We start from the raw sequence: 11,205 nt of genomic DNA on the forward strand, positions 1-11,205 counted from the left end.
TCAGCCAGAAACACAAGAGCATTGGAGAAAGGCATTATCTTCATCCTCAGGGTCAGCTTATGCTTGAACAATGATCTAAATGAATTGAATTTTATAGTCATCCTTCTCATCTGGGTTTAAGAGATATTGCATGTCTTGTGAGATTTATAGAAATATTTCTTACCATGTGATACTGAATTTGTCTCAAGCTTGATAATTTCTTGTGATGCCATGTGCCACGGTGGATCTTGCAATGTTCTCTAAATTCTGTGTGGACTTAGGGGCATTCTGTTCAAGGGCTCTATACAGCTTACCATACAAAACACATGTAATCGTATATAACTCGTAATCAATGGGAAGAATGTTTTTAAGGGTCAGTCAAACACAGTGTTGTCTATCTTACAGTTTTATCCCCTGCTTTTATTCACCTTATCTATGTGCAGTAAGTGTTGTGAAAGTGACTTAAGTGCCACGCTCCACCACTTATAAAAAGTTGTTTGGTGCCATGCAACTACTAACAAGTCTGTCAATCAGTAATTTGAATGCTGTATAGGTGATTGCCTTTAGTAAATAGCTTACTTGATATTCACATTTCTTCATGCTTTCAGGATTATGATGACCCCCTTAAGAGGAAGACCCAAGACGAAGGTAACAGCGTAAGGGCCCAGATAGTACCCTGCCCTACCCTGCCCTGCCCAGTTGATCGGTGTCAGGGTGTAGCAGTTGGTCAGGGAGGAGTGGACAGTCTCTACAGGCGAGGACAAAGGTAAATTTTTGTTAAAGGTCTCCAACCACAGTAATATAAACCACTTGTTCATTGATTCCCCGCCCACTCATGAGAAGTGACGGTTTCCAAGTCAAATATTCAGCAAACTGTGTACTATATTGAGACCTGAGCGATGATATTCACAGATTGTTTTGCTCCTATATTTACATAGAGCTGTTCTTAAGTACTTCTAATTTTTTCATCCATTTTCTCTACTCTCAACCATATCTCAAATTCAGTTTTGCAGTCTGCCCTAACTCTATGGTTTTGCCAGATTGCTGGTCTGCTCATACTACTTCATATACCTTACTCTTGTCTACATTTACCATCAGTGTTCTCATACACACTGCCAGTTTAACTCAGCAGCAGCGGGGATCATGTCTCTTAATGGTCCCTCTAAGCGAGAAAGATGAAAAAAAATCATCACTTACACAAACCATTTCATAATATATATCAAAGCATTTGTGATCAGATTATGTATCATCTATTTTGGGGGGTCTATATCATGGCACAAATTTGGCCCGTCGCTGCTACACGGTAAAGCCACAAATTTGGCCCCTCGCTGCTACACGGTAAAGCCACAAATTTGGCGGTAAAGCCACAAATTTGGCCGGTAAAGCCACAAATTTGGCACACGGTAAAGCCACAAATTTGGCCCCTCGCTGTTACACGGTAAAGCCACAAATTTGGCCTGTCGCTGCTACACAAAGCCACAAATTTGGGTAAAGCCACAAATTTGGCCCGTCACTGCTACACGGTAAAGCCACAAATTTGGCCCGTCGCTGCTACACGGTAAAGCCACAAATTTGGCCCGTCACTGCTACACGGTAAAGCCACAAATTTGGCCCGTCGCTGCTACCGGGTTAATACACAATAGCCTGCAGAATCCACTCATTTTCTGCCAACCACACTGTCATCTGTAAATAGGACTGTTGCAAACTATTCTTTATCACTCCCACTTTCTCCCTTGCACCTAAATCTCTGCTGGCTCTCATTTCTCTCATACAGTCATCTGCATGAATGTTGAACAGCTGTGGTGACGTCACACACCTCTGCTTCAAACCTACACCAACACCAAAAACTCACTCTGCGTCGACATCCCACACAGAGGGATTCACATCCTTATAAAAAGAACTGATCCCTTTAAGTAAATTGTTCTCCCACACCATATATCCTCAGGACATTCTGTGACCTTTTCTTGATGACCCCGATATATCTGCACACTGACTACTCAGCCACTACTTCCCTTTCTTGATAAGCCCAAACCAAACTTTTGATATATACTTTCATTACTTAATTCATTACCTGATTCTCCATCCCCTCATCCACTTCTTATAGAGCTCCTTTTCATTACACAGTTGTGATTGCCGTGCTACAATCCAAGTCGTTCTGATCCATACAATGGTTGTAGGAAGATACTGCTGTTTATATCCTTCTCAACCCTCATCCTCACTCATTCCTTTCATATTTCTCACCTGAGCTCCTGTTACCTGTCTGTCTTTCACTGTTCTCTCCCTTCATTCTTCTATGCTTGCACAGGGGAAATGAGCTGTATATGTAAGATGCGCATGTGGTGTGTTAGGATGAAATGGAGAAAGCAGTGACAGCATTTGAGATTTGGTATGGATGTAAGTGCAAGAGGTGTAGATTGTAGAGTGCTTGAATGGGTGAAGCTTGGTGCTCTTGAGATTGTCTGGACACGTGATGAAAATGAATGATGACTTTGTGAAGAGACTGTGCCAGGGCTTGGGGTAGACTACCAGTGAAATGATCAGTGGAATGGACGAGTATTGGAGAGAGAGCGAGTTGGTAGGTGGAGGATAGTGTTGAGAAGGAGTGCTGGAACAGGGAAAACTGGAGACGATTCTGCTGTCACCTTTGGAGATATAGGGGGGTTTTAATGCAATTGCTTCCTCCTTTCTCTCTTCTCCCAGCCATATCTAACACTGTTGTGCTCTTTCCTCTAACACAGTGTCACTTTACAAGCTCAATAGCCGACTCCTATGCCCTCAATTATTTAAGTATCATAACCTTACTCCTGCCAACATATACTTTCAAACTCTTCCTATTAAACACCCTGTCCAGTTCATCACAATTCTCCACTGCATTTTCCAACATTTTGCCAACAACATGTATCATCTGCAAATATGCCTGCCACCAAACATTCAGCCTTAGATGTAACTCCCCTACATGCACTGGGTCTCTCTCACACCCACTGGTCGTATTAACATTAAGCACTGGGTCTCTCTCACACCCACTGGTCATATTAACATTAAGCACTTGGTCTCTCTCGCACCCACTGGTCGTATTAACATTAAGCACTTGGTCTCTCTCACACCCACTGGTCGTATTAACATTAAGCACTTGGTCTCTCTCACACCCACACCAGTATATCACTCAGCTCCTTACACACAGGCGTCAAAGATGAATGAACGAATGTCTTATCAAACAGTATCTGCACCAGTATATGTTTATTGAATAGCCTTCCATTACAGAGGAATGTAGATTTTTGTTTTGTCACTTAATGACTTCCTAATTTAATTTCCGGCACAGATGTGGTTGCCAATCTTCAGAGCGAGAACTAGTCTTAATCTTAGTGTCTTCTTCTTCCAGGTGGGGTGTAGTGCATCGATCTCTGCTAGACATCATGGCTTTCTAACTTACTCTGCCACACATCACTTCTAACAAGCCACATGGAAGTAGAGATATAAACTTCGCTCACACACAGCAGTGGAGCACAATCCAGCTGTCCCATCAATCTTCAGGAGTTGTTTGCTCTATTGGCTCCAGTCGGCACAGGCCCACCAGACTCCCAGCCAAGGAGGAATCAGCACCACTGCACTCTCTCCCCTCGTCCCCAATTAGCCCCTCTCCTCCTCCCTCCTCTCCTCTCTCTCTCTCTCGAATGATCACCATCCCTTGCTATCACCACTCATTCCTTTCTGTCTAGTCCTCACTCTCCCTCCTTCCTTCTTCCCTCCTCTTCCTTGTCCAGCCATTAATCCCTCCCCTGCCTGTCTGCTTTTGTGTCTACACACACACACACAATTTATGTGTGTGTTTGCAAAACATCGTCCTTATTAAAACTCGAGAGCTGACGAGTAATAACAGCAGTAGAATACCATCATTATCATTATCATCATTTTATCACCTTCATAACTATTTGGCAAAGTATTAAGCATTTATTTTCCATATCAAGGAAATAAACATCAAATGCTGACAACTTATATATTTATTCTTAACAATAATTTCCTAATAACGAGACCACCCTCCTTCCATTTCCATAACTTCTGCTAAGCGGTCTGGCATAGAGGCCACCATTTTCCTAATTACCTCTGGCTTATTCCTGAGGGTCTCCCAGGACCTATTTATGTGAGCCATAAAGGCCTGTGGATTGCATTTCCTGGCTGGATCCCATGAACTGACCATATTCCCCCAGACATGTTCTAAGGGGTTGAGGTCTCCTTGACTATTCTAGCCATGTGGATTGGACTCTTGTCCTGGACAAATATGATTCGTCCAGGGTTGGCATGGAAATCCCTTTCCCGTAGTGAGGGAAGAAAGAAGTCCTCCAGGATATGGACATATTTTTCAGCCGTCAGCCTTCCATCTATCCTCACTACATCGCCCACCCCGTTCATGGAGATCCAGCCCCACACTCCACACGTGACGTGGCCGCTTCTACTTTCCTCGAAGATATTTCTGGGATCGTATCTGAAGGGAAGATAGATAAAAGACAATAAATATATACGGGAATGATTATTTTACATATATAGGGGTTGCAACCTCAACCCCATAGAACATGTCTGGGGGAATATGGTCAGTTCATGGGATCCAGCCAGGGAATGCAATCCACAGGCCTTTATGGCTCACATAAATAGGTCCTGGGAGACCCTCAGGAATAAGCCAGAGGTAATTAGGAAAATGGTGGCCTCTATGCCAGATCGCTTAGCAGAAGTTATGGAAATGGAAGGAGGGTGGTCTCGTTATTAGGAAATTATTGTTAAGAATAAATATATAAGTTGTCAGCATTTGATGTTTATTTCCTTGATATGGAAAATAAATGCTTAATACTTTGCCAAATAGTTATGAAGGTGATAAAATAATGATAATGATGGTATTCTACTGCTGTTATTACTCGTCAGCTCTCGAGTTTTAATAAGGACGATGTTTTGAGAGAGAGAGAGAGAGAGAGAGAGAGAGAGAGAGAGAGAGGGGGGGGGGGGGGGGGCCCTTGCCGATAGTTCCATTGGCTCACATTGCAAGTTATGTATTGACAGTGTTGTAACTTGTACAGAAGACTTGAAATACGCTTAAAGGGACAGTTAAATAAGTTTCTTTTAACCCCAAATGCACATACAATTTCTCTGAAGAGTTTAGAAAGTGTTTGAGTTAACTAACTTACTTTATATCAATAAATTTCCAACAAAATGATACTGAAAGTGGAGAAATATTTTGCAACAAGTTTCAGAGACAGTGTTGTATTGTTTTTCAGAAAATACTTTCTTAAAGAGCGTCCACATGATCGAGCACTGCCCGTCAGGCAAACACTGTTACCAGATCACGATAGGAAGCGAGCACCACGGAGTTATGCCACGTCCACACGGTCGAGCTGTGCCCTAACCGAGCAAAGTCTACAGACTATGCCCGCAAAGGTGTCCACATGGCTGACTATGGTGGTTGGAGGTTAGCTGGCCGTATGCAGGGGTTGTGAACGAGTGGTTTAGTGCGGTTCGATCACCATTGTGCGCACCATACTTCGAAAGAAGATGGCTCTCTATACCATTATAATTGGTGCCTGCATTAAAAAGAAAAACAAGTGATCACGGAGACGTGTCTGGTGCCGGGAGTGGTTGCAAAAACGTGAGGTAATGGGAAGCTCTGTGCCAATCCAACGTGAATTGCAGGATGAAAATGAAAATTTGTTTCAGAATTACATGAGGATGAACATAAACAGTTTTTATACTCTCCTGTCGAAAGTGAGGTTCTACATATAGAGGCAAGAGACAAATATGAGGCAAAGCATGTGGACATGGTGTACTACTAACTCAGTACTGAGTGGGTCTGCCCGCACCTTACCTCGTGTGTTTGGCAGTGACGTCAGACCTCCATCCACTGGCCTCTAATAGCGCCGGGAACGGGCAGTTTGATGGTTTGCCTGCTAAAGGTGCCTGTAGACGGGTATACCTCTCGTGCGCGACCGTGTGGACATGGCATTATTGCCACGTCCACACTGTCAAGCACTGCCCGACAGGCACGAGGGCTTTGACTGTCAGCGGGTACATTTAGCGGGCAAAGCATCAAATTACCGGTGCCCGCAGCTCATACAGCGCATATTGGAGGGATGTGTACGAACACTCACTAGCCAGAAATCTGAGAGTTGCCTCCAGACGTGCTACAGGTGCAATGTTTGCCTCATATTTGTATCCTGCCTCTTTATATAAGGTTCCACTTTCGCCAGGAGTGTATAAAAGGTGTTGATGTCCATCCTCATGTAACAGACAAAAAAGAATCTATTTTTCATCCTGTAGTTCACGCAAGACAGTCACAAAACTCCTCGTTTTTGCAACCACTCCCTGCACCATACACTTTTCCATGATCTCTTCAGTTTCTTTTTTTACGCAGGCACCAGTTATGACTGCATAGAGTGCAATCTTCTTTTCAATTATGGCACGCACCATGGTGATCATACCACACTACAAACAGCCCGCTCACAACCCCTGGTTACTGCCGACTACCCGCCAACCAGTTGAACCAGCAGCTCAGCCCTGTGGACAACACCACAGGCAAAGTCCACAGACCTTGCCTAGTGAGGGCACGGCCCGCCGGGCACTGCACTGCCCGATAGTGTAGAGCCTGCTGGGAATTGCTCCATCTGGTAACACTACTAAAAAGTGGGAGAAATACGTTCAGCGGGCAGTGCCCGCAAGCCAGTGCTCGACCGTGTGGACATGGCATTAAAGCATTGGGTAAGGGTGATATTTTGGTATAGCATGTTTTGAGCCTTGCCCTACTTTCATCAATATGATTATTAAACAAGATGTGGATCATAGTGCTTCTTGTTGCCAGGCTAGCGAATGTTTGTTTTGCTGAGACAGTGTTCTGCGCATGCACTGGGTGGCCAATACGTATCTTGTACTGCGTCCTGCACTGATGCCCGAGCTCCAGCTGTGAACATAGCAGCGGAGGTGTTGGGTCTCTTGGTAGGTGGGCCAGCAGGCCGATTTAGTGACTTAACTTCTCTTAACTTAACTTCATAATGGATATGAAAAAATAAAATGATAAAAAAGAATTGGCAGTGATCTGAGCTTGGGGCTGCCTCAAGGGAATGAATCGTGCGCCTGACGTCCCATTCGCCACCGCCAGAGGTGCACAAAGAAAGGTTTGCCAGCCTGGCAGCAGGCAGCACTTCATCTGCTGGGTTTTATTCTTAGGGGCCTCTCATAAGTGAATGCATTATCTGCACACCAATAAATCATATTGAAAAAAAGAGGGCAAAGTCTGAAACATGCTTTGCCAAATTATCATCCTTATCTGACGTTTTCTTAAAAAGTTAATATTTCTGAAAGCAATACAACACTGCCTCTGAAACCTATGATAAATATTAGTCACATTGTAAGGCATCTTGTTCACTTGTTGCTTAGGTCTGTGTTTCATCAAAAACCACAAGCAGATTTTTACCATGAAGAAAGATAAAATTGCCCTTTTCAGAAATTCACATTCTAAAACTCCAAATTTAAGAAAAATGAAATCTATATCTAACTGCAATAGAACCAGATAACAATTTGTGCAGCAGTGCACAGTACTTTTGGTGTGTGGGAGGCTGCAGACATGGGCTTTACGATAAACCCTTTATTAGGAACCTGGCAGCTCCACTGTTATTAACCCGGTAGCAGCGATGGGCCAAATTTGTGGCTTTACTGTGTAGTAGCAACGGGCCAAATTTGTGCCATGATATAAACCCCCAAAAATAGATGATACATAATCTGATCACTAATGCGTTGATATCTATTATGAAATGGTTTGTGTGAGGGGTGATTTTTTCTAATTTTTCTCGCTTGGAGGGACCATTAAGAAACATGATTCCCGCTGCTACCGGGTTAAAGTATTAGGCAAAAAATTATCTAGAACAGATTTACTAAGTTAATTGCTATAACTATTATTTATTACTATAAAACCCATGTCTAGTAAGAGGATCACTCCTACCAAAACTGGCCGAGAGTTACTGAATAACTTAGAAAACTACCTTTTGAGGATGGAAGGGCCTTGATAGGAGGAGAGAGGTTCAAGGCTGACCTGGACAGCATGCCGGCAGGTGAGACAGGAGGAGAGCAGAAGCGCCTACCTTGATGCTGGAGTTCTGTGGGCCAAACATCAGGACGGACTAGCCAACACACGCCCCTCTGCAAATTTCAATTAGCTATATTTTCACATGCCAGGCAAAGGTAGACTAAAGGTGAGTTTGAAGAGGGAGGTTGAGGCAATGCACCAAACCTCTGACATGTGCCTCTTTTGATGGCTTGATATAAAAAGGACCTATTAGTGATGCTGTTGGTGGACTGCATAAATGAGTCACACTACCAGCAGGCACCTATACAGCATTAATATGTATTAACTGCTAAATGGCAGGGATGTTATGCAATGTGTTAGGTCTAAAAGCTTTAACTGTTCCCAATCAGTGTATTATTTAGTGAAGTTCACAATGTTGGATACTATATTTATCAGGGTGTTCAATTAATTAATAAACATTACTAAACTAATGTAGCTAAATAAATGACCATATTTAAGCATCTGAAGTAGAAAAAAGTTACCTTTGAACCCACCTGCTAACTCATTAGGCATCACTATTGCCCCAACCTTTTTTTATTCTTACTTTACTGTCACTGTCTTATTTTTCATATTCATGTCTGGTCATCATGCAAACATTGTTTGAGTATCACTTTTTTACATTCCCTAAATGACCTTTCATGAATATCAATAACAATAAAAAAAGCCATCTGGTTCACTTATTGCCACTGGCCGTGCTATGTATCTATCAATAGTGGGGAGTGCAGCTGAGTATGGAGGGGCATTCTAGGCAAGTGGAGCTCAGGGGCATTCTGATGCCACACAGAAGGTTGCTAGGGCATATGCTAAGATCAGATCAATGTTGGGTGGGTATTAGGGCATGGCCAGTGGGAGGGCACCTGGGGAGGAGCTGCATGGGTTCTTATGGGGGGAAAGTGCCCCCTACAGTTATGCCACTGTTTGTTGCATAGATCTCTGTATCCCCTGAAATTCATAAGCAGACTTTCACAATCTAACTACCTTCATGAAGGTATTACCGTAGTTGAAGACAAAATTGTCCTTTACCCTCAAAAAGTCACATTTGAAATTTTCAGATTTACAAAAAGAAATTATGCTGCTAACTGGAATGGAACCAGATGACAACCCTTATAGAAGTGCATGATACTTTTTGTGGGTGTGAGAGGATGCAGACATGGGCTTTATATTTCAGGGATTCTATTACTATTATTTAACTTTACTTTTCTGCCTCCTGGCACCATTTGATGAAAACCCAGCAGCTTGAAGCCCCCGGTACTATTATTATCAATAGTATTGGAAAAAATTCAGTAGCATAACAATCATTAAAAGTATATTGTCATGACTTACTTATTAAAATAAAACTCATGTCTCTTAAGAGGATCACCTCTTACAAAACTGTCAGACGGAAGGGCCATGGTGGATGGAGGGAGGTCTGACATGAACATGAACAGCGTGCCGGCAGGTGAGACAGGAGAGCCAAAGCGTCTATCTTGATGATGGAGTTCCGAGAGCCGGACATCAGGATGGACTGGACAACAATCACCTCTCTGCAAAATTTGATTTGCTACATTTTCACTTACAAGGCGAGAGTATATTAAAAGTGAGATAAGAGAGGTGAAAGCATATGCCCTTATGTATTGATTGATCTAACAAGGACTTACTGTAAAAAATAGTAATGCTGCTGGTGGACTGCATGAATATGGGTCACACTACCACCAGATTTATGTATTACATTCTAGTTTGTTCATTTACATATTATTAATTGATTATTTACTTTGCTGCACATGAAGCACAATTCCAGCTCTGTCTATAGCACATGTATTTGTATGTATGGAGGTTACTGAATTAGTCGGGCTGGTGCATCAGCAGAGTGCAGCTTCCTTTTGGGCCCTGTGTCTCTCATTTTTCTCACTTAGAGGGACCATTAAGAAACTTGATCCCCGCTGCTACCGGGTTGATTTATGCTTATTCTACAACTAATCAAGAACTGACAAATTATGTGCTAAATACAAAGCCATGCAGGGGAGTGGCGAGGAATGGTCTGCTACGAGGGAAGGAGAAAAAGCTCATTATGATACAATGAATGATTAGCAGACTCATAACTCAGCCTTTTAACAAATGACTAATACAGCGATGTAGAATGAATCTATTTTGGGGGGAATAAATCTGGGGTGTTCACACTGCCCATCACGGAAGCTGCTGAATAATGAAACGTGACTATTCAAGTCCGTAGAATTTACCGCATCAGTGCCCAGATAACGTCCCGCCCGTAACACACTTTATGTCTTGTGGGCAGTAGAACGTTGGCAGGATTCTGGTGGAAATCTTGCTGGAAAAGCTTCTGCTTATTAGTCACTGTTGCTAAATATGACAGGAGGTTTCCAGAGACTTTGTCGTCTATTTTTTTTTCCTGTATAATATTTTTTTTTTACGTAGGTTCCAGAATGCTGTTGGAATCTTTCGCGTAACAAACTGAAATATTGTTTTGTTACTACAACGATGGGAGCAAAAGAGAAATACAACCCCTGATGAGAGGGCTCACATACGCCATCGAGGCAGCAGACTATAGCTGGATCGAGTGTGTAAATAAAGTCAGACTAGGTTACAAAAATATTGTCAAGGCCTTTTTTGAGGATATGTTTATGCTAACTCATAACCAGTTTGATGTAAACTCAGTAAAGCCAAATAATTATGTTTCCTCAATAATGAGACTTTCAATACAGAGCGGCTAATTAGCTTCCAAATATGATAATTCGGTGTTAACGAAACAGAAGGCCGTATCTTTAGTCACAGTCACTGGACTTTTAACAATAGAATCAAGCCCCTTTCTGAACGAAGACCCACACGTAGTAACGAGGCAATAACAGTTTCAATTAAACCCTCTGAAACTCGGAACTCTTGAAACGACTATTGGCTCATTACCTTGCAGATAGACCGGAATACACTCCAAAGGTTTACCACAAAACAGAGCTTCACGGAAACGATTCAGCGAGCAGACACACACGTAGTAACATGAACAATTAAAACTAAACGATCCTGGCTTCATTATATCATGTCAATAAGTAATACGATTATAAAGTTACTGCTGTGTGTGTGTGCGTATGTGTGTGTGTGTGTTTACAGAAGAAAGAAAAAAACATACCGTCTAGGCGGAA

The 11,205-nt window shown here is 42.6% G+C and overlaps 1 long non-coding RNA gene across 1 annotated transcript; it reads right to left on the minus strand.

Moving 5' to 3' along the window:
• Positions 1-3,192: 3,192 nt before the first annotated feature.
• Positions 3,193-9,966, minus strand: LOC127009516 (uncharacterized). The gene is made up of 4 exons (XR_007762032.1): positions 9,825-9,966; positions 9,398-9,595; positions 7,992-8,148; positions 3,193-4,459 (listed from the first exon to the last, which is right to left on the minus strand). It is a non-coding gene; the product is annotated as an uncharacterized LOC127009516 (long non-coding RNA).
• Between the last annotated feature and the right edge of the window lie 1,239 nt (positions 9,967-11,205).

This window comes from Eriocheir sinensis, chromosome 41 (genome assembly GCF_024679095.1).
Source record: "Eriocheir sinensis breed Jianghai 21 chromosome 41, ASM2467909v1, whole genome shotgun sequence".
Classification (NCBI taxonomy): Eukaryota; Metazoa; Arthropoda; class Malacostraca; order Decapoda; family Varunidae; genus Eriocheir; species Eriocheir sinensis.